A 25108-nucleotide genomic window follows, 5' to 3' on the forward strand; every position below is an offset into this window, starting at 1 on the left:
GGATTGTTTTCTCTTGTTATTTGCTCATCGGGTCTCTTAATCAAAAATGCTACCTTTGAATCTCTTGTCAGACCGCACAGATGTGTAAGAAGAAAGTTTTTCTAAGCAAAGATTTTTTAATATAAGTAGCCAAGCATTTAATCTAGGGAAGAATGCAACCAGCTGGTCAATAATGATGAAATACTTTTTTGTCTGTTTTTCATTCTCCCTTACTCAGCGACTGCTGACTATGCACCTCCAGGCCAGAGGCCTATTGAGAGTGACATTCGCTCTTTCCAAGATAATCCTCATGATAGGATGCACTTAATTTATGCTGTTGATGAGACTGAACTGAACTGATTTGCATATCATCAATACATGTAAGTCCTGAGTGGAGGACCAACCATCCTAATTAATATATCCCCTGTCACGGACTTGCTGTATCTAGCAAATTCTGGAATAATGCTGATTGCAGGTGGCTGGTGAATATTGACGCTGTTCAGGATTTATAAGGCTGTATTGGAAGGCACGTGAAACTAAAATCTTCCTTGGAACAATGTCCCTGTTTAAAACTACTCTGATTCAGACCCAGCTGGGCATTCAGCAATGCCAGCCATTGAATAAGATCTTTCAAGTGCCTCAGCCTGCTTCACCTGTCAGACTGGCTCAGTGGTTTCTAAATGAAACTCTATTTGTTTCCAAAGCTCTTGATCCTCCAACTCTTCTCTATCCATGTCGCATATTCTTGCTTCTCCTTCTGATTTGAGTGTCTTAACTCTCCTAACACACATCATCAGTTTTCATTTAATTCTTTTTTCAAGTGATGTACAAATAGTGCTGAATCAGTCCTGGCATTTCTGTGCTGTTCTGTCATCTTCACAACCCCCGTTTGTTTTTTCATTTTTTTGTGTTCTTCTTCAGCTTTTTTTCTGTTGTAAAATAAGTTTCTTTTTCATCACACTTGGCTTTTAACTCATGAGTGTCAGTTTCTCAAGGTTTTCTTTGGTGCATTTCTTAACACAGGCCTTGCATCCCCTTCTCTCATCGGCCATCAATCAATCATACATTTTGTTAAACAGCTTCAAAATAAAATTAGAAATTATAAGAAAATTGGAAGCATCCCCATGCCACTAGAAAAATCTGTTGTTGAGGCATCACCTGCTTTTTCCTAATATGTCATCTATATGCTTATAAGCATTCCAGTAGAAAGTGTGTATAAACTGGACATTTGATTCCCTTTTCTTTATTTTTTTAGCTTCACTGGGTTAAAAATAAATAAATAAATACCATGCTGCAGCAGTACATACAGTGATCTCAGTGACAATATATCTTCCTCCCCACCAGCGACGACTTCTTCCATTTGTTTTAGGTCAATGTCCACAACACAAATTAATATTATTTATTGTACACCAATGTAAAAGGAGCCTACCAGGTATTAGAGAAAGTTGTGTAAAACACATCAAGTTTGGCCCTAACATAAAACCAAGGACCTATATAGATGAAAGTTTATTTAAATATTTAAATGATTCTATAACTATTTTCCTTGACTATGTTCCCCATTACTCTGGGTTAAAATGGAGGAGAAAGAGTTGAAAAGGGGAAGGCAAAACAAAGATAATGGAAAAGTATAAAAAAGCAAAACGCAAGAGTGTGGTAGTTCAAGAAAAAAGTCAGTGGTCCTGGGGGTGGAAATTTCTCTTCCAGACAGATCTGTTGGCCCAGATTCTTACAATAGCTATTTTTGCATTCCATTTGAAATTTAAAAAGTAGATAGACCATGCCTGGAAAAAAAATTGAGTTCCGTTTTACAGAATATTAAATAAAACACTTACTTCTTCAATTATATGTTTGCTATTAGTAGCAAAAGGAAAAAAGCCACAAAACTATGGAAAATGAAACGACTAGAAATATAACATAACATGATCTCTTTCTCGCCAACTTAATGATACTGTTGAGAAGGAATATACATATATAGACGTTGCTTATGTATAATATTTCCTTTTGATTTAAAAGCCAGTATATCTTTTACCTAAAATCCTTTGCAGCTAAGAAATCTGATGATAGAATGAGCCATGAAGTTTTAGTAGAAATAGAAACAGTACGCCCACTCTTCATCTAAGTTCCTGTTTCTTTTCACACTAGGGATTTGATATTCATCATCTTTATTCTTTGGTTCCAATCAATAGGAGAATTTGGGACTTTCATGCACATGTAGATGTACTATTGAATATTTTCTAAATATTCAAAGTGTGCTGTAGTTCTGTTTTATTAAAATATCTATAAATAAATACCTGCATAGATAATTAATTCTCTCTTCGCATCTCTATTGTAACCGTGGTACAAGCACTAGAGGAAGAGGAGAGACTAAGAAATTGTATATGTAATTCCTGGTGGCCATCACCCTAGGGTACACTGTCCCCTAAACAGCCAAGAGAATATGTCTGGATTTCATAAATTTTTGGAATGTGGATTTCAGTTATTCACAAAATAAATATATGCATTTTCAGAAATCATTCCACTTATGATACTGCATTTATTAAACCATCAAAGTAGACATTTTATTATTTGAACTGGAAATACTAGATGCTGAAAATAAAAGCTATAGGATCTTGCAGAATTTAAGCTTCTTCAGAATAATCTGGTCAAGTTAAGGTTAAAGATTACCAAATTTAAATGGATTGGCACTAGCTGACCTCTTAAGTACTGCTGGCTCTCCAATTCAGTGAAGTTGCTGAAGACTGAAGGAACAAGAGAGGTTTAAAATATTGAGATATATTAATTTTCAATGCTTAGAAAGCAGTCAACAAAATAGCTCCTTTTAGTAGTTTCTAAAAACAAATCAGGAATTTAGATCTACTGTCATGAAATGTAGCATTTGATTTTGTAGCATTTGATTTGATTTCAGTCTTTCATGAAATTGTAATGGCCCCACTTGTGGAGAATTTGATTAAATGGAGTTCATTTCCTGCTTTCAGGAAGATCAGCCAAGAAATTAATGACTCCAGAAGATAGTTCTGCTTGACTGGTTGACTGCTAAATAAAAATTTTATTTAGTAAAAAGTCCTCCACACTAGTTTTCTTAATTTTCCTTCATGGTTTGCCCATTTCTCTTGCAAATATTGTTTGCCTATAGGGTGGCTGTATCTCCAGTGAATATGGTTTGTATTAACATTTAGGTTATAAGTAAGATAAAAATAAATTTACTAGTTATAACCAAGGATTCACAAGTAGATAAGAAAAACTGCTAGAATAATTTTTGTAGAAATAAAAAAAGTAAGTAAATACTTTTTAAAACTTGAAGTAAAGGAAGAGAGGTTACTCAAACTCCATATAAATTGCCAAAGATGAAAAATCTAAAATTTGTGTATTCAGATAGCTAACCAAGACCTAAAATAAATGAAACACTTACACTACATGTTTTATTTCATGATTTCTGAAACTTTTAGCCCTAAGACTTTTAGAAAGGTAATTTATGCTTTTTATATGAGCTTTAATGTTTTAATTTCAGTGTTCATGCATGCATGAATGAATATTTGTTGAACATTTATTGTGCACCAGTTATATACCAGACCTAGTTCTAGGTACTTGGGATATATTCATGAACAAAACAGGCAGAGTCTTGCCTTCATGAAGCTTACAAGTGAATGGGGAAAGACAATAAAGGATAAACGTAACAAGTAAATTAATTATATGGCACATTAGAAGATGATAGCAAAATGGAGTAAGGGAGATCGGGAGTAGGAATTACAGATTGCAATATTGAATAGGATGGTCAGGTGAAGCCTGCTTGAGAAGGCAATACCTGAGGGAAAACTTCATGGAAGGAATAGAATTGTCTGAAATAAAAGTGTCCACACACCAAAATTTAACTATTAAAAATGTGTTAACTTTTTTAATGGACATGGATTACATAATATGATATGGTCTTTTCTCATGTAACGTTTCAGATTCACCATGATGTTTGATGATTTCTAACTTGATAGAATAAAATAAGGGTATGATTGTGTTAAGATATGTACTTTACTATTATCATCTGTACTTCTAAGATAGTAGTTAATTTCAACAAGATGTTTCAAAACAAACATAATAAGCCCAAATTGTCAAACAACAAAATTCTTTAAAAATACATGAGCATATATTGCACTCATATGATTCTATATCCTCTGCCAAGATTAAACCAGATAGATAGTAATTAAATTATGATGTTTTCCTCACCTCCAGGAATGCTTGTGTTTATACATACACATTATTTAAATATGAACTGATGGAATCTGAAATAATTCTGAAAGTAAAAATCTGTGTTTTTACTCTTATCTCTTTTATGCACAGCCTACTTACATAACAAGTAGTCTGACTAAACTCCCTCTCCTGGAAAAATAGAAAATTCTTAATTCAGTGTTCAATTTATCTCTTCCCTTTCTGCTATCTTGTAAGTATAAATGGAAAATTCTTAGTTCTATGTTTATCTCTTCCTCTACTGATACCTTCTAAGTGTTAGGCTGAATTACAGACTAATTAGCTGAGAAGTCCAGGGATTGAATTTCTGCTCCACTACTTACCAGCTGTGTTCCCCTGGGCACTTTACTAAACCTAATTAGGCCTGTTTCCTCAACTGTAAAATAGAGACACATGACTCTCAGAATTGTTGAATAAAGTAATGTACTCAAAAAGACTGGCACTTTGTAGGTTCTTAATCATTTTATTAGAATCATGTCATATGCTTTTCAAATTGGCAAATATTAGAATAAATAACTGAATGTAAATTACTGAAAAATGGACCAAGCCCGTATATAATAACAGGCATTATAGTATAATGATGGTTTTTGTTTTTTGTTTTGTATGTTGGTGATTCTGAGAAAGGAAAGAGCTTTATGACATTATGTGCTTGTGGGAATTTTGGAAGCCATTATGAAAAAGGCAGAACTTTAAATGAACCAAAAAGGAAGTGTAAGATTTGCGTTGGAAGAGAAGAAATTAGTGATTCCTGAAATAAACTAACGATTATGGTAGGCCTCAATGGGTAAGGGATTTTTGTGAAAGGGATGATATGGGAAGCATCTTAGCTGTCCATTCTTTTGTCATAATAGCATAGTTCTGTAAGGGCTGCTTCACATAAATACTTTCACTTGCTGCCATATTCCTAAAATACACATTTTACTTCCATTTTTCATTTCATGTGTTTTACTTTACAGTTGCCATTTGTTTACTAAAAGCCAATGTAAAACATACTTTCCCTACTAAGGAGAATGTGCCCTTACAATTTGTTTGCTTAATATACATGTAATCATATAGTCTTTACGCAGCCATGGTTACGTGGTATGTTTGCAAAATATATGCTTATACACAGAACCCTTTTACATAGTGTTCACTATAGATCCTAAAACTTATGAATGAAGAACTTCTAAAACAATGGCACCATAATATTTATTACAATTATTATTATGAAGGTACATTACATTAATAGAGTGCCCTCTACTCCATGTCACTGCCACTCGTGTCAAGAAGACATTGTACATCTTCCAAGTCAATACAGTCTCTCATACTACTTTCTACACAGGTAAACACTATTCTGATTTCTGTCTCTGAATATTTATCTGCTCTGGAACTTCATATATTATTCCATATATTTAATTTAGTATTTACTTTCACTAGGTATTGCCAAACAGTTTTCCAAAGTGGTTGGATTAATTTAAGCTCTCATCAGCAGTGTATGAGAGTCTTAATTGTTCAACTATTATAGGTTTCTTTTCGACCTCTTGAGAGCTTTTAATTCCCAACATAGTTCTTAAAGTGTAATGAGATTATGACTTTATAAATTGAAGTAACAATTATTTTTCATAATTGTAGTTCATGTGACATTGTTTTAAAAAAGAAGTTTGGTTTATTTTACTTTGGTAAAAGTATGTGAGAAGAATAGAACTTTGAGTATAGTTATTTCATAAGCTTAGGTGGTAATGTCATATGAAATCTAAATATGGCTTTTAAGCTAGCTATTTTATTAAATTGCAGTCAGACTTTGAATGCTGACAATAAGAATAACCTGTCTTTCTTTCTGTCTCTCCATTTATACCATCTCATTGGCTTTACCTTGATAAGTGAAGTAAAAGCACTGATGGAATAAAGAAAAATGAGAATTTATTACTTTTAGAATTGTGAAAAATGTGTCAGTGAACTATGAATATCTCTGAGGTTCAAGATGGTGCATAATCCAAAAATAATTTGAAATGTATTATGTACATACATTTGGATAAGAATCTAAGTGATTTTAAAAAAAATCATCATACTAAGATTGTAAATGAAATAGTCAAGCTAAACTCTGATCATCATGACTCAGAAGTATTAAAGCCTGATTCAAGAGCAATTGGAGAGTGATTTCCAGTTATCTTGTCTTACTCTTCACCCTACTTGGTTGGAATAAATTCATCCTTCTCATTGCAGTACAACTGTAATTAAAATCACGTGAATATGTCAAAGATGACCACATGCAATCCATATCTCAATATGCTCTTTGCTTTTTATAAATATACTTTATTTTGTAATTTGTTTTTCATCCAAGGTCAGTGGAGATACTGAATATTTTGTTCAAATATTCCTTCTGGGTTTTATGTATAAGACATAGTTAAAATACATATAAAGTAAGGCAGATAGTCATAGGACTTTGGGCTTGGATATCAATATTATTTTCAAATTTTAAGTAAGTTAATAGTCCAGAGCTCAGTGGCATAGAATACCTAGTAAACTTAAATGAAATATCAAATAGACAACAAGCTAACAAATGTAGTCCATTTTGTAGTCATAACAAAACTTGTGGTAGGAGTCAAGTGATTCAGGGATTCTACTTTTCAGGAGAAATGTCTCTCAGCAATAAATTTGTCCATTGTTTGCCGTCAGAATTATTTGCATGAGTTTCTCAATATATGGATGTTTTTATAACTAGTAACTGAGCTTCACTGATGGTGTATAGTTGATAATTTGTATAGTTTTTTATGAAAAACAAAAGACAGCCCTGAGAGTGATTTACATATATTTATCCTGTAGATGCTTAGTGATTGTCTTTTAACTCCTGACCAGTTGTTCTTTATCACATAAATCAGGGATCCACTAAAGCACATGTCTTTCATTTATGGTACCATTTTAATCCATTTGTCCATGTAAAAGAAATTTTTAAAAATGGAGATCTACAGACCTGCAATTGAATTTGTTAAGGAATTCAAAAACATTTGTAGAAGATTTTCAGATTCCCACATGAATCAGAGTCTCATGGCCTCAAAAAAATCAATAGCTTTTGGAGCCATGCTTCCAACAATTTGTAATAATCTGGAAGGTGCCATGGACTGAATTATAAACTTGTCATATTTTAATTAGTGGCCATGGAATTCAAAGACTTGCTGTCTAGAAACTGGGACCTTTTTATTACTTTTTTTCTTTCTTTTATTTATTATTATTATTATTTTTTGAGAAGGAGTCTCACTCCGTTTCCCAGGCTGGAGTGCAGTGGTGTGATCTCGGCTCACCACAACCTCCGCCTCCTGGGTTCGAGCAATTCTCCTGCCTCAGCCTCCCGAGTAGCTGGGATTACAGGCACGTGCCACCACACTCAGCTAATTTTTGTATTTTTAGTAGAGACGGGTTTCACCATGTTGGCCAGGCTGGTCTCCAACTCCTGACCTTAGGTGATCCACCTGTCTTGACCTCCCAAAATGCGGGGATTACAGGCGTGAGCCACTGTGCCTGGCCCCTTATTACTTTATTTTTTAATGAGTTATTGAGATATAATTCACATGGCATGAAATTCACTCTTGTAAAGTATACAATTCAGCAATTCAGTGGTTTTTAATATATTCATAGAGTTGTGCACCCATAACCGTTACTTAATTTCAGAACATTTTCATTACCCCAAAAAGAAGCCCCTACCCATTATTAGTCACTCTCCATTACCCTCTGCCCCCAGCCTCTGGTGGCAGCCATTAATATCCTTCCCATTTTTATGGATTTGACTATCCTAGGTATTTCATATAAATGGAATTATAAAATATATGGCTTTTTGTAACCACCTTCTTTCACTGAGTATCATGGTTTTTAGGTTCATTTGTGTTGTGACATGTCAGTACTTCCCTTTTTTATTGCCAAACAATATTTTATGAATATACCACATTTTTAAAAAGTTTTATTATTAATATTTTGACTGACAAATCATAATTGTATACATTTATGGGATACCATGTGATGTTTATTTGGTTTTTTGTACAGTACACTGTTATTACCTATGGCTCTCATGGTACATTAGATCTCTAGACTTGCTCATTCTACATGATGCTATTTGGTATCCTCTTAACCTACATCTCTTCATTCCCTGCCACCCCCAAACTGTCCCCCAACCCTGTCACTGGTAACCACAGTTTTGTTCACGCTCTGTAAACTTGAATTATTATTATTATTGTTATTTATATCTCACAAATAAGTGAGATGATGCAATGTTTTTCTTTCTGTGTCTGACGTACTACACTTAGCATAATGTCCTCTGGGCTCATTTACATTGTAGCAAATGGCAAGATCCTGTTCTGTTTTAGAGCTGCATAATATAGATACACACACACACACACACACACACACACACACACACACACAGACAGACACAGAGATTAGAGTTTCTTTATCCATTCTTCCATCTACAGACACTTAGGTTGTTTCCATATCTTGGCTATTGTGAATAATGCTGCAATAAACATGGGAGTCATTTTGTACAACTCGTACTACCCAATCCTGCATCCATGTATAGCTTCTCTAGGTATTAGGTTGAACCATATGAAATTGGCATTTTGTAGGTAAAAAGTAATAGAATTTTATCATTTTGTATATTTAAGACTAATGTGCTAATTATGACACTTTTTGTCTTTTTTGACCACAATATATTTTTGTGTGGACCAACTTTGTTGGAAGAGAAAATGTCATCTACAGTAAATAAAGCAAGACAGTGTTCAGTGATTTTGGATATCACGATAATTTATAAAATACTTAGACATCTGCCTATTTGATTTAGAATAACAAACTCAAGAATACTAGGGGAAAGCATAAGTAGTATTTCTATTATAAATTTTTGAAAGTACAAATTTTAGTAAGTGTATTCATATCTCTATAAAGGTCATTCCAAAATATTTTGGCCATGAGGCAGCATTAATTCGTCGAATTTTATTTTAAAAATCTAAAAATTATCATTTAGCACATTTTAATACCAAGAGAAGTCATGATTTATCAAACAAACTCTTTCTGAGCATTTAAAAGCTGTTAGCCCCATGCTAGGTACTTTGCAGAATTCAAAGGGAGTAGGAGACAAGTCTCTATTTAAAATAAATTTACATCCTATAATAGAAATTATAAAATATATTGATTACAAAATATATGGCAAGGAGTCGCTTACAAATAAAAGGCAATTTTTATCAGAAAGACTGAATATATAGAATAGGGAAGACAATATGGAATACAATGACTTCTCTTGTGTTTAGACATTCCAATTCATATACTAGTGTGATTTTTCATATGCAGTCATTTAAAAAATATTTTAGGTGCTTTGGATACCAGTGTCCCAAACATGTAAAAATGACTGCCCTCATGGAACTAGCAGGGTGAAGTTAGAAATAAATAAGAAAAGTTTATGTTATGATAAGTGCTATGGAAAAAAGTAAAATGCAGCAGGGGATGAAAAGTGGGAAGGGCATGGTTGCAACTTTCATTATGGTAGTTAGGAGAGCCCTGGTTGGAAGATGATCTATGAGCAAAGGCTTTAAGGAGGTAAGGAATATGAGCCTCCATTATTCATTCCTGGAGAGTTTAGGGAGTGATACACAAATAAACAGACCACTATATTTAGGGAATGAAATCAAAGTTCTTTCAGAAGAGGCACAGGGGTGAATTAACTGAATTTGGAAGTATTGCTGAATCAGATTCTTAAAGATCAGGCATCTACAATGAAGCAGATATAACAGAGGGGTGGAGTCATAGTATCTCATCAAAGTGAGAAAAGGAAGTGTGAAGTTAGGTTTCTATTAATTGATTAATTAATTAATTTATTATTTTGGGAGACGGAGTCTTGCTCTGTCGCCCAGGCTGGAGTGCAGTGATGCGATCTCGGCTCACTGCAACCTCCGCCTCTTGGGTTCAAGAGATTCTCCTGCATCAGCTTCCCAAGTAACTGGGACTACAGGCATGCACCACCACACCCAGCTAATTTTTGTTTTTTGTTTTTTTTTTGGTAGAGATGGGGTTTCACTATGTGTTGGCCAGGCTGGTCTCAAACTCCTGACCTCAGGTGATCTGCCCACCTAGGCCTCCCAAAGTACTGGGATTACAGGCATGAACCACCATGCCTGGCCTTCTATTAACTAATTTATTAAATGAAGTTTCTTGAAAAGGAAATCCTGTTTCCCTCTTTTTTCCATTCCCAGAACCTGTAAAGAGTCTGAAAAATACGTACGTGTGCCATCACAGTTGGTTAAATGAATGGATGAATGGTGGTAATCCAAGGTCTAAAATACTGTCAGACAGAAGAAGGGTAAGGCAAGCACCAGTTTAGGCTTTTGGGCATAAATATGAAAGATCTAAAAATTCACAGAAGTATCTCAATTGTCTGTTGTCTTGTATTCTTAGAATATGACATACCTAAGGGCAGTAATTATGTTTCACATATGGTACTTACTCCATGTTGGAAACAAGTGGGGAAAAAAAAGAAAAGAGAGTGTACCAACTCATTCTCATGTTCTGAGCTAGGTATCCCTAAATATTAAGTGACCTCCAGAGAGTATTATATGTTCTTGGAAGCTGTGCTATTTTTTTAGACTGACCAGGACCCTTATATGTGCTTTCATGATAGAATATGATTCATGTTTCAAGACATAAGTCTTAGGCATCATTTTTTATGTTCAGAAGTGAACAGAAGATAATACATTAAAATAAAACATTCACTTTGAAAAATCACCTTATTATCCAAAATCACTGAAGAAAAATAGACATTTAACAGGGAGATTGTATTTAAAGGGACATTTTTTTTTTTTTTTTTTTTTGCAGGGTTGGGAGAAGAATTCTAACCAGTATGTAGGATTCACTAACATCTGAAATCTCTTGTGATTATTACCTGTGGTAATCATACATTTTTAAAATGTGATTTATTCGTTTTATAGCTACATACTGGGGAAAGAGGGTGATGATGGTGGCAGCAACTGTCTTTTAGACATCAAAAAAGCAGTTTGACCTTATCTATAGATGAGTTAATCTAAAAGCATTGAATCATATGAACTGAATAGTGAAAGAACAGTTTGGAAAGAAAATAAAAACAGTAAAACATGAAGGTCAAAATTCTAGCCACATTTGCTGAGGGGTTTGGAAAGATTTTAAGAAAATTTGCGCCCTCCAGTGGTTGTTTCGGAATGAATTATTATCATTATTATTGTAATTTTTAATTTTACCTTGGCTCTCCATTTTCCAGCTTCATTGTTTTTGGTAACCCAGGAAAGTTTACCTTGTCTATACCTAGAAGGTGCCTTGGGAGACCGACTCAATTTGATTACCCAGTTTTATGCTTGCAGAAAGAATGAGGCCAGTAATGATAAAAGTGCCTAGTATATGATGATGAAGTTCAGGCTCAACAAGATAGGTTCACAAAAGGGCAATCATGCTTGATTTATCTGATTGCCAGACTGGAAATGAAAGAAAAGCAGTGACATAATTACCCCAAATTCCTCAGACCTCAAATACAATCCAGAAAAGATATTTGCAAAAGTCTTCAGAATGATTGCAATGCATTTTAAAGAGGGACATCACTGCTTTAGCAAATACAAGAAGGTTTACAAAATTACAGACAAAGGATGTTTCTGGAATCTGTATTGCTTGCAAACAGAACAAAAGAGAGCAGGGAAAGAAAGTCACTTGGTTAGAGAAGAAAAGCAGAGGGCTGAATCAGGAAACTCTGTGGGTGCCTCGGTTTTGTGACCTTGGTCATATTCTTTGGGCCTCAGCTTTCTCACCTATGAAACAAAGGATGTGGACTAGGCTAAGTGGTTTCCATGAAGCCAGTATTTGGACAGAGGCAAGGGGTAGCAGAATTGATCTCATACAAAAGAACTGTAATTTGAATATTTATGAAAGCAAAATTAGCTAGTGATTAAAAAATGGGGCAGAAAGGTGGCTCAAGGAGAATGCAAATTTATCTTAATGAATTCAAAATACAGTATAAAACTGATAGAGGCTATTCTTTCAAGAAGAAAAAAAAAAAAGGAAACATATCATCTGTCTCTCAATTTCCTTCCCTGTAGTCTCGTTCTCTCTCCTCTGCCATCAAGACTTTCTGTTTCCCGTAACCATGGTGATGCTTCTTCCCAGCAACCTTCTTCACAGCTGGCCTTTTTGGTTCTCATCGAATTTTGCTCCATTCACTGGTTCAGGTTGCTAACAATGCTGTAAAAATTAATTTATTTATTGACATTTTTCTCCTTCCCTTTTCTCCAGGAAATAAATGCAGGGAATTATTCCACACTTAACCTCCCTACACAAGGGGCACTGTAAAACAGGGATATTCAACTGCTAATTTCAGTTGCTAACATGGAGGGGATACAGATTATGCCAAAGATCATATTCTCTGCCTGGGCCCTCAGGGACTGAAAAGTCCTAGGACCAAGCTTGTTGCCACCTCCTTTTGCTTTTGTATGTAAATGGAATAAAATAGATTGCCCCCAGAAATCACATATTGGCCCTGGTTTTCTAATTCTCTTTGTTTGTTTTTTTTTTTCTCTCTTGTAAGGAAAACATGGCCAAGTGCATAATTATAGCTGTTAAAAGGGTATTGAATTTTCTGCAGAAAAATATACATAAAAATATGCATTTCTTTAATGAACATATTTATTTTGGAACATAAATAAGCAATATGCGATAGTTTAAAAATATTGTAATTATCTGCCAATGACAAATCTCTGATGTCCTTAATGCAGACAATAAAAATTCTCATAAATTAGTATTTAGTGATGTCCAGTTTATGTAGCTTAACTTGTTTGTAATCCTGTATGCCTGAAAACTGTTTCTGTATTTAAGTGGTGTGTGTGTGTGTGCGTGCGTGTGTGTGTGTGTGTGTGTGTCTGGCATTAACACAAAGGAGACCAGATGATGACATTCATAGGCTGATATACTCGACTCCTGGGGACACACTTGGATGGAGGCAATTAAAATGCCTGTCAGGCATTTGGTACCAGAAGCCCCTATGGCAAACCGCTAAATCGTAAGTGAGGGCTGCATCCTATTGTCAGTGAATGATGGCGGAGCTGAGTAGCTTGTCATCATTCTCGAAAATTCTGAGGCTAGTGAGCTCTCTCCCTCTCTCCCACTCGCCTTATTTTCCTGTTCGCCACTGCGGGGACTTCTTCTAATTTGCAGCTTCCCTTTCCCCGGTACACACAGACACGAGCTGGTGGCTTGCAGACTGCGTCTGTCTGGAGCTAGAGAGCCAGAGAGCCAGCCTGTGGGGATAATGCTCCCGGAGAAGGATTCTGCAGCAGTTCTCAAAGGCTAGAATTCAGTGGTTTTGCTGCATATGCGCTGGTAATGGTTCGGGGCTTTTAATTTTATTTTGTTTCATTTTTAATTCGTTTTTCAAAGGATGTGCTTTATGTAATCTCAGAGTAAAGATGTTTTAAAATTCATTATTGAGCTTCCTAAATATTCGAGTACTGCATTTTTTTTGTGCTACAGACCTCCAGGCATAGATTTATTATTTGAGTTTAAAGAATGTATTTGCTTACTGGTGAGTTATAATTTTTGATATTTAGTTAACAAATCCATACACATACATATTTTTTCTTTCTTTTTTTTTTTTCCGGTAGATTCTTCAGCTTGTTGTCTCTAACAGAGGAAGCATTGATTGGGAGCTACTCATTCAGAAAATTAAAAGGTACCACATGTTTTGTTTGGATGTTTTAATGAGGGAAAATCAGGGGAGAATTGGAATGTTTTTATTTAAATTAATTTATCTATGATTGGTCTTTTATCCTTAAGCTTAAGTTGATCATTGTCTATTGCATATACCATTTTCTATGCAGATACTTCTATTATCTAAGGTTGTTTTGATTAGAAGATGACTAAAAAATTGTATCTTTTGCCTATGTTGCAAGTTACTAACAAATATCAACGTTTTTGGCTTATTTGGAGATTTTATCATTGTAACAGCTTTATTTTAAGTCCAAAAGTCTCCATCTAAATGAAAATTCATTAATTTGAATTTAAGAGAAATATGCTAAGTAATGATTTTATCTGAACGAATCCTGCTAAGTGATTTGTTAAAATGGTTAAATGAAATGCCTTGCCCTTCCCAGGTAGAATGGGTGCTAGCGACGAAAGCCCAGGGATGACTCAGTATTGTTGGCTTTACAAATAAAATACTGTAACTTCTTTATCTACATTTCAGTCTTTAGCAATGGATATATTTAAAGGTTGAGGTTGTTAGTTCTTGAAAGAACTTATTTTACATTTGCTTTATTTGGAATTGACAGCATAAGAAAGTAATCCTTCATCTTACCATGAATGCACTTGAATCCATTTGATCCTGGGCCTCATGCCTTACATGAAAAACATTAATTTTGAAATTCAGCATCAGGATATATATTGATTTGAGATGGCTACTATGGATATTACCTTTTCTTTAAGACCGTCTTTAACACCTATTAATGTCAATAAAACCTATATTTGTAATTTGCCTTTAAAAAATGGAAGACATTTTCTGCCCTGCTGAGAAGAAGATCAGTAACACCTTTTAAGCCTTTCTTTGGGATCTACGTATAATATTTCCTCTCCAGACTGTCGGTCCAAAGCATTTTACACAATTAGTTTAGTTTTTAAAAACTATACCTGAAAATAATGTCCAACTACTTACCCTGAAATATTGTAAGTATGCGAGTGTACACCTGTGAGTGTGAATATTTGTAGCAGAGTAATACATTGTCCTTTGTTAATATCTGCAATGTATAATCATGAGAACCTTAATTTATTCATTCCACAAGCACTTCTTAAGAGCCTTGCTGCTGTAGGTAATTATTATGGGAGAGAGAGGGAAGGGGTAGATGACACTGTCCTCAGCCTTCCAGAGTGTAGGCAGCATCACATAAAGATTTTTGAACAGGAGAATGAATTCGTTAAAATAAATCAGTGTGTTCTAAGAAAGGAAATTGCATTATTTCAGATATTGAACAAAAGCTAATACTAGTCTTGAGACACATAAAATTATATTGCACTTCTTCCTCAGAAATTACTCAGTGGAATCGTGTATGAAATCCCCCAAATAGGACTGTTCCTCCTAGATATTGTAAAACTCTTGAGACCACTCTGTCTTTTTAAAAGATTTCACTCAAAGTAAGTCAAAATATTTATGTTTGGTGGAAAAAAAATCTATTTGGTATTTTCCCAACTAATTAAATCCAGAGAGCGTATATTTCACATGAAGATCTATTTCCTAATCTTCAGACTCATTCAGCAACTCATTATATTAATTTTGAACTTTAGGATATGTGTATGAATTGGAAAAGGGTGAAATTATTTAACTGCTAAAAAATGACTCCAATGCGTTGTCAATAGGAACTAATAAGTTCTGTTAGGATTTGTCTGGATATTGGAAGAAGGGGCATACGATCTCACCAACAGGCCTCTGACATCTAAATTTTGGAGGACCAGTTAAAAATTCATCTAGCGGTATGCTGACAAAATGCATATAATAAACAATGAATTTATTAAAATAGTAGATTGAGTGGTCAAATCAGAACAGAATTTGACTACTGGAGTAAAATTCTGGGACCTATATCATGATTTTTCTAGTCAATATTGTGATGGGTTAATTCTGTTACTGATTTCACTCATTTTTTTTCACTTATATTTTTAACACATAGTATAGTACCTGGGTCACAGTAGGAATTCAGTACATATTTATTTAATTATTTCATGAATAAATGAATTTGTCAGCATTTTCCCCCATTGATTTTTTGTTCTTGCCTTTCTTAAAATTATACACTGTGAAACAGACATCTGGTCATTTTTTTAGTTACCCAAAATATTCATTACATGTTTCTAATAAATAATAATTAGATCATTAAACTGGATATAAAAGTGACAAACCGTGTGTATAAATTTCTTTAGGCTGTATAGAAAAGGATTTTTCTGGTTTCAGATTAAAATGGAAAGAATTCTTGAAATGCCCCCTTTCACTTTCATCAGCTGGGGGACATATGCCAAACTGCAGCCTGAGCTTTGCTTATGGACGCTTCCTAAATACCACTCCCAGGCTTGACATTGTTTATTGCTTTTCATGTCTTTGGCCAACATTTTGCTGCAGCAAAGGGGAGGAGGCCTTTCCCCCCACCCCTCTCTATAAATGTAATTTGAGAAATGATGTCATACTTACCAGTCCATAATGAGCAACAAAGCATTTAAGGAGAGGTAGGTAGGTAGGTAGATAGATAGATAGATAGATAGATAGATAGATAGATAGATAGATAGAATCTTTTGTATATATTTAAGGAATCTATCAAGAAACTTCTAGAATCATATGGTTTTAGCGAATACTGTTCTTTCTTGCTGTCATTTACTTTTATTAATAAAAGTATAATTTTTTATTAACTATGTGACAGACAATATCCTAAGTCCTTAACATATATTATCTCCTTTAGCTCTCCCTATAATCCTGGGAGATAAGAATGGTCTCCATTTTACAGATAAATGAATTGAGACTACAGTTGGGCAAACCCAAGTCTGGCCCCAAAGTCCTTCATATTAAACACTAAATTTTACCACATTTTTTTTCTGGCATATTTTTGGTACCTAGTCATTGTCTTCATGTTCCATGCAGTAAGGTTAAAACAGTATACTTGCAAATATCTTGATTTATCTGCAAGTATAAATCAAGATCTCTCTCTCTCTCTCTGTATCCTATTTATCTATGGTAGAAGTGAATATGTCCTCAAATACTTAACTAATACTCAAGCTCTATTATATTTTAATTTTTATATTTAACTTGAAGAACTTTATTCTTTAAGAATGAATGTCAAAGATAAATTAGAAAGTTTTAAAATAAATGTATTCATAAAGCATTTTTTCATGTCATTATAGTGAAGTGTTATTTTGAATTGCATAATCTATATAAGAAAATTAGAGAAACCAAGTGCTATGTAGCATAACTGATGTTATAACTTGCAAGTGTTTGGGTTTTTTTTTTTTCTTTTTAAAGTGAAATAATGGCAGAAGAATGTTCAGGTGTCCAAAATAAATAAACAAGCAGGCAACAGGGCCATGGGCAGAGTAAAAATACCAATTCAACCTCAAGGATAACTAACTCAGAAAAATCACTGAAGATGCTAACAATTACACAAATATGTATTAAGATTCTCTACTTGCAAAGGAGTATTTACAGGAGAACATTTCCGGAGCTCAGTTGGAGTCAGCAAAATAAGGTGAGGAAGTGGTACCAAGGCTCATTGGTACCATAAGAAAGACAAATACATTTTTTTTTCAGATTTTATTTTAGATTCAGGGAGTACATGAAGGTTTGTTACCTGGGTATATTATATGATGCTGAAGTTTGGGGTATCAATGATTCTGTCACCCAGGTACTGAACACAGTACTCAATAGTTCATCTTCAACTCTTCCTACTTCCTTCCCTCTGCCCTTTAGTAGTCCCCAGTGTCTATTGTTGCCATCTTTATGTCCACAAGTACCCAGTGTTTAGCTCCCACTTATAAGTGAGAATATGCGGTATTTGGTTTTCTTTTGCTCTGCATTAATTTGCTTAAGAGAATGGATCCAGCTGCATCCATGTTGCTGCAAAGGACATGATTTCATTCTTTTTATGGCTGTGTAGTATTCCATGGTGTATATATACCATATTATGGATAATTTGTTAAGGAACTTCATTACAGGGCATGAATTCTAATCATTGGAATGGGACTCAACAGGAAATACTTCATAGAGCATGAGTGTTTTGAGGTGGAACTTGGGGATGAATAGAAGTATTCAAGGGGGAGACACGTATGGAGGAGCTCCAGAAAGAACAAACACTAGCAAAGGAATCAAAGGAAGTGAACACGCTGGGAAAGCACAGACTGATCTCATTCATATTCTAGAGTATAGAGCAGAAAAACAGATCTCTTAGAGAATAAAGTTGTATCATATGAAATGGCTAATATTCATCTTTTTTGAATTATAAAATTAGAAAATTTCATTCAGTTCAACTTAATACATTGGAAGAGGGCTTTGAATGCCAGTCGAGGAGATTTGTTTCTTATTCAGTGGGAATCTATTGACTAGTTTGAGCAGGAGACTACTATGATCAAACTGTGTTTTCAGATTATTTGTTTTATAGCTCTGTGTGAGATAAATCAGAACTGTGAGTGAGAGCATGTTGAATAAAGCATCACTTCAGAAGCTGTCATAGAATAATCCCAGGGGAAAAACAGAAGTCCAAAGAGGGTATTGACTGTGGACATGAAAAAGAGGTCATGATAATGAAAGATGCTTCTGAGCTCAAGTTCATATACAGAGTAGAACAATTGCTTGATTGGTAGGAGGAATGAACAGCAGAAGGACTCAAAGGTGACTCTGAAGTTTCAATTTGATAACTGAAAAAAGCAAAGGGAGAAAGTAGCTGAGAGCTACACGAGGAAAGAGTTCTTTTATTTTTATTGTATCTCTAGTCGCTAGCAAAATGCCTAGTACATAGCAGACAGCCAATAAATGCTAAATGAATGAGTGAGAGCGTGAATAAAAAATGAAGAGGTATGTTTAGGACATGAGGCTGGATATGTGGGTGGACTGGGCTCGTAGATTGCAGAACATGCAGATCCAAAGCTGAGAAGGGAAGTTAGGGAGGGAGGGCGTGGGTGACATTAACAAGAAGGATAAGAAGAGGACCAGAGGGAATCTCTTGGCAGTACCTGCATTTAAGATGCAAAATAAGGGACAAGAATTAAAGTTGAATGAAGAATTTTTAAAAAAAGCAAAGAAAGAAGAGGACAGGGAAGGTTACAGAAAACAAAGTTAAAACTGAAAATTTCCAGAAAAACTGAAGAATGAGAATAAAGAAAATGCTGCTGGTTTATTATTTATTTCAATAATTATTTTGTTATAAAAACAAATCCACATTTTGTAAAATTCGTAAAATTTAGAAGAGTATAAGGAAGGAAATAATAGTCACTCATAATTACACAATCCAGAGATTATTGTTAGCACTTTAAAAACATTTTGATGTATTTTTTATCCTATTGCTTTTAAAATTTCATAATCAAAATCATAAGGATATAATTTTGAATTCTGCCTTTTTTCATGCAGCAGTGTCTTAAGCATTTCTTACAAATTTTGCTACCTGCATACTATTCTCTCACTTAAAGATTGGACAGTTTTATTTCCTACTGTTTCCAGTTTTTCACTATCACCATAATGCTGCAGTGGAATAGTTTGCACATTACTCTCACACAATATTTTAAATAATTTCCAATGGATAGTTACAACAAAATCACTGTATTCTAGTTTGTCAAATTCCTAGACAGATAAAATCTGGTGGTTTCAAAATGAGCCTCGGCTTTCCTCCAAGGAGAATCTGAAATTACGTTAGCACCTGCCATGTGCCAGCATCTGTGAAAGGCACTTTAATTATCATAGTACCTCTGATGTCGATTCTATGATACCCACTTTACTAATGAAGGGACAGAGACTCAGAGAGTTGCACATGTATTTTAGGTCTAGTTTTAAATCTGGGTCTGACTCTAACCAGTCAAATTGTAGAGAAAGAAACAAGATCTTGAGAAATGAGTGAGTAAATAAGGATATGAAAACAATAGGAAAATACACTTAAGAAGTCCAGAACTCAAAGAAAGGAGAGATAAAATACGAAAAGCAAGAAAGTGGTGACTTCAGTGGGCTTTTGCTGCTTATTAATATGGAAAATCGCAAGCCAAAGGCAGGGGCAGATAGAGAGGGGTGCTACATGTGTAATCAGAAAAAGGACAAATTTATAGAAAATGTTCTAAAGGAAAGGGTATAAAGAATGTGGACAAGGATTTGGGCTTGCCATGCAAAATGTAGCTTCCTTATAAATAAGAGCAAGGGAAAAGAGAGTGAGACTTTTGAAGTGGCAGAGAAAAAATACGTGAAACCTAGAATATCTCATCTTGACTTTACCCTAGACTGAAGGATATTCATTCAATGAATATTAATTGAATACCTAATTCCACCCCCTTTTCCTGCCCTTATGGAACTTTTCTTCTAGAGAGTGGAACTAATCAGTGGACTAACAAATAAAATTACTCAGGCAGCTGTACAGAGAATGAATTATAAAAGGGTAAGAGTAGATGCTAAGATATTTGCTTCTTAAACTTTAAAGCAGAGAAGAGTCAACTGGGGATCTTACTAAAATGCAGACTCAGTCAGTAAGTCTAAAGAGGGGCCTGAGATTCTATATTTTGACAAGCTACCGGGTAATGATGCTGCTGGTCCATGGAGACCATGTTTTGATTAGTAAAAGGCTAGAAGGCAAATGTCCATTCAAGAAAAATGAGAAATGATTGGAGGAGTGGTTGGTGAGCAAGTCTGAAGTGAGCTCTTCTTATTCAGCAACATAGCATACTTTTAAACCTCTTTGATGGAAAGAGTGAATTGCCTCTCTACTCCTGAGTTTTAAAATTCCAGCTGTTGTTTTATGAAAAATCCATTAAATCAACCCAAATGAGCTACTGGCATTACATTCTTTCTGCCCATTCTCAGTGCTTATTATGCCATATCATGAATTTCGGTGGCTTGGGTTTGGGGATGTGGTTCTATATAACCCTGTGTCCATTTCTTAACTCCAGTTCTATTTCCTGCCTCATGATTTCTTTGGACTTTAATGTCCTTTCTGCCTGGATTTCCAGCACAGTACTGAGCTGCTAAATTCTCTGGCCCCTTAGCTCTTGACATCCATCACACTCTCACACTCCTCTGTGGGAAGCTTCTGAGTCTTCCCTTTCCATCCTCTTGCCACCCACTCCTACTAAAAGCCTTGGGTGATTCTGCTTAAAGCCATAGGGAAACAGAAGATAGTCTCTGACTTCAGGAAAGCATTTTTTTTTCCGTTGAAATCATTTTTTTTGTGGTGGACTGTTTTGGTTGGTGACAGCAACCTGCATCCCTCTGAGGGATTTGTCAGAACTCTACAGGAGAATGCATCTGTGTGTAGACAATCAGAGTGTTCAGAGGGGCCAAGTATTCATAAAAAGCCTTGACAGACTCTGTCAGGAGGAATGTTACCTTTCTGCCTCCAGTGCTAGACTGTAACTCTAGTCATCTCTTTTAGCTATGGGAACTTGAGAGCACTGACCTGTTTGATTACCTTCACGTCACTCATTGTAGCTATAAAATATCTAAGAAAAAAATCAAATAAATATAACATACTCATCCTTCAAGGCAGAATAGCTCAAGTGCATGTTAAATATCTGTGGTGTCCTCATCCTTGTTAGCATTTATCCTTTGCTTAAGGGGCTAGTTCTCTCTCTAGACGATGCCATGACCAAGTCTCTAGACCTTGTTATCATTTTATAATTTGGTGTGTACTTAAACAGTCACATACTAGAAATTTAAAATTGTAGTGAAGTATCAAATTAGTTTTTATGTGAAGTCAAGTTAAATGGATAATCACATTTCCTCAAGAACACTTAGGCAAGGTCCTTTAGGAGAGAAGCCATGTTAACAGCCACCATGGCACTCTATATGTTGTCTACCTAGGAAATACTCTAGATGCACATGCCAAGTCGAAGTTAAGAAAATGAGTGTTGTACATGGGTATGTGCATGTGTCAGTCTATTCTTTCTATAATGGACAGCACTGGTCTTCTTTGCATAATCAAGCTGGAATTGACTATTTGCAGAATTTGAATACTATACCCACACATTCAATTGTTAAGAGTCTCAGGGTAGCACAGAATCATCTCTGGTCTTCCAAGATTGTCTCTCTTTCTCAAAATAGAAGTCTGAATAAGTTTTGTTTTTTGTTTTTGTTGTTGTTTTGTTTTGCGGGTTCCACTTGGGTCTGCCTCAGATGGTTTGCATTAACCTTTTTTTCAGATTCTCTCCTGGTGTTAATGACTACATTGTGACCATTTTAAAAAGCCAGATGTACATTGATCCGCCTATGGCAATTACTAAGGAAAAAATGCTCCATTTAATGCATTATAACCAAAATATATTTCTTCACCATGTGTAGGAACTTAAGAAATGACGTCTCTTTTTGTGAAGATCTACATTTTATACATTTTATTTCCCAGGTGAACAATGGTTGTACTTAGTTTTCTTTAAAACTATTTTCTTGCTTTTTATACGATTTTCTCATGGTAAAATTTCATGTTAACATATACAGAATAAGGTGAAACATCAAGCATTAAGGATTCTTCTGACATAGTGCCCAAGAGCCACTAATTAAGATAATTTTGAACATAACTTTAGGAAAATTTGTGGTACTTCAGAATCTAAAAACAAAACCTAAGTAGACTACCTATACTTTAAATAGTGGGAGCATAAATTCCTAAAATAATTGACTTTCCAAGATGACATTTGAGGAAATATGAGATCTAACAATCAAAACATTTTAAAAATCATATAAGAACTCATGAGCCTTAGAAATTCATGTAATTCTGGCTGTACTTTTCCTCGGTAGGAAAGTGGATAATCCAAGAGATAAAAGAGAAATAATGCATGTAATATATTACATTAAGCATGCAATGTGTGCATGCTTAATGGAGTAAGCTCCCTATGTTAAGTTCGCAAACACAACCAGGGTATAGACTGTGAATTATAAAATTGTCAGAATAATGCAACCAGTTCTAAGAAGATGCATTTAGATTTTAAGAACAACAACAAAAAAAAAAACCAAACCTTCTGTACCACTTTTAAGTAATATGAAACATTTTCTAATATGTAGTGTTCCAAAGCTCACAATGGTGTTTGGAACAGGAAAGGCAGACCTTGTTATTATATTTGCTATAGATGAAAATACTGAAGTTTGAAGAATGCAAGTGACCTACTGAAGTCACTGCACTAGAAAATGGTAAACCTGGGACACATCCTTGTTCTGACTCCAGAGACTTTAGTTCCTACTACTATGAAGCTAAAGCAGATAAATGAGTGTATTGTCCTAATCTATAATATTTTAATAATGCACTGACTTGATTGCTAAAATAAGGAACCTGTCTAAGGCAGTGGCGACCTCTACTAAGTGGATTGCCCTACCTTAAAAGACTCCTGCCCTTCCAAGTCTGGATTAGTGTGGCATGGATTTATGTAAATACTAGTAAAAATAGCACAGTCTTTACTGAAATGATTTAAAATGTTTCAACATTAAAAGCAGATAAAACTAAATATATCACAGGAAATGAAATAATAAAATATTATTGATTTAAAACACATTTGAAAGAAGGATAAATTAATAAGAACTCATTGTTCAGTTCTGAGTTCCACAGAATTTTAAGTGAATGGTAACTCAGTAAGAATTCAGGATAGCAAAAAAAATTAGTAAGGTTTCAAAAGAGCACATCTACGGAGAAACATTTTAAAACATAGGCATTGTGATTTGCCTGTTGTTAGGATAATTAAAAGAGCTTGTAAAGAAAAACTTTAAACTGGATCTGAGTTCTGGTCTCAGGTGTAGACATGGAAGGGGAACATATATAAAGAAAATGATGACCTCAGGGGCTGCTGAATTAGGGTCAAGCAGCCCCTGAGGTCATCATAGGTTAGGTGTCCTGAGGCAGACACCCATGGGAATGGGTCCACCAAGGCCATGCTCAGTGCAGCTGCCCATCTCTTCCCCAGTTCTCCTTTCTACCACCCCATCTATGCTCTTATTAGCACACCAGGGCTACTGAAGTGTGTTTATCTGGTCTGCCTTCCCCAAACACCATCACTACCTTAATCTTCCAGACAAACTAGAACACTCTTCCAGTTGTGTTTTTCCCCCTTTAGTGACTCTCATTTGCTATTTCAAATGGTGCCAGCTAATAAATACGGTAGCCACTAGCCACATGCAGCTATTTAAATTCAAATTAGGATTTTTTTATTTTTATTTTTTTTTGAGACGGGGTTTCACTCTTGTTGCCCAGGCTGGAGTGCAATGGCGCAATCTTGGCTCACCACAACCTCTGCCTTCTGGATTCAAGTGATTCTCCTGCTTCAGCCTCCAGAGTAGCTGGGATTACCGGCAAGCGCCACCATGCCCGGCTAATTTTGTTTTTTTAGTAGAGACGGCATTTCTCCACGTTGGTCAGGCTGGTCTCGAACTCCCAACCTCAGGTGATCCACCCACCTTGGCCTCCTAAAATGCTGGGATTACAGGCGTGAGCTACCATCCCTGGCCTCAAATTAATAAAAATTTTAAAAATTGAAAGTTGACTTCCTTAGTCATACCACATTTCAAGCACTTGATAGCCACATTCTTTTTATAGAACATTATATATTATATTACATTTCCATTATCACACTGGGTTTGATTAAAGCTGGAGCATAACCAGAACCTTCACCCAGGCATCTGAGGCCTAGGCTTACTCTCCTCCTCGCCCACTATTCTTAGCACAGAGTTTTCACTCCACCTGCTACTGTCCTCTTCATGGTCATTATTACAATTAGAGTTAAAATAGTAATGACTCCTGTTTATTTAATGCATATTATTTGCCAATTACATACCTTTTTACTAGATTATGAAAAAACAAAACAAAAAAGTCTCATAAGACTGTTTGGTTTCTTTTGTTTGTTTGTTTTTGTTTTGTTTTGTTTTTAAGCTTAATTTCACAGAAGAGGAAAATGAGGTTTAGCAAGGGTAAGTCCATTTTCCAAAGACAAACAGCTAATTGTTTGTGGGGTCTGAAATAAAATTCAGGTCTGTCTGGCCCCAAAGCCTAGGCTTTTTCCCTAACCTGTGGGCCCCTCTGCCAGGAGTCATCTGGAAATGTCTGGAGACATTTTTGATTGTCATAACTGGAGCAAGAGCTACTGACATCTAATGAGTAGAGGTGGCCAGGGATGCTGCTAAATCTCCTACAATGAACAGCTTTCTGCAATAAAGAGTTATCTGGCTCGAAATGTCAATAATGCC

General features: G+C 35.2%; 1 protein-coding gene across 1 annotated transcript in view; it reads left to right on the top strand.

The window, feature by feature from the left end:
• Nucleotides 1-25108, top strand: part of MAP2 (microtubule associated protein 2) — a 305742-nt gene that overhangs the window by 140438 nt on the left and 140196 nt on the right. Inside the window, exon 3 of the mRNA XM_025403963.1 lies at nucleotides 13842-13909. The gene's annotated coding sequence lies outside the window, so the exon portion shown is untranslated. The remainder of the gene's footprint in view (nucleotides 1-13841; nucleotides 13910-25108) is intronic.

This window comes from Theropithecus gelada, chromosome 12 (assembly GCF_003255815.1).
Source record: "Theropithecus gelada isolate Dixy chromosome 12, Tgel_1.0, whole genome shotgun sequence".
NCBI classification, from domain to species: domain Eukaryota; kingdom Metazoa; phylum Chordata; class Mammalia; order Primates; family Cercopithecidae; genus Theropithecus; species Theropithecus gelada.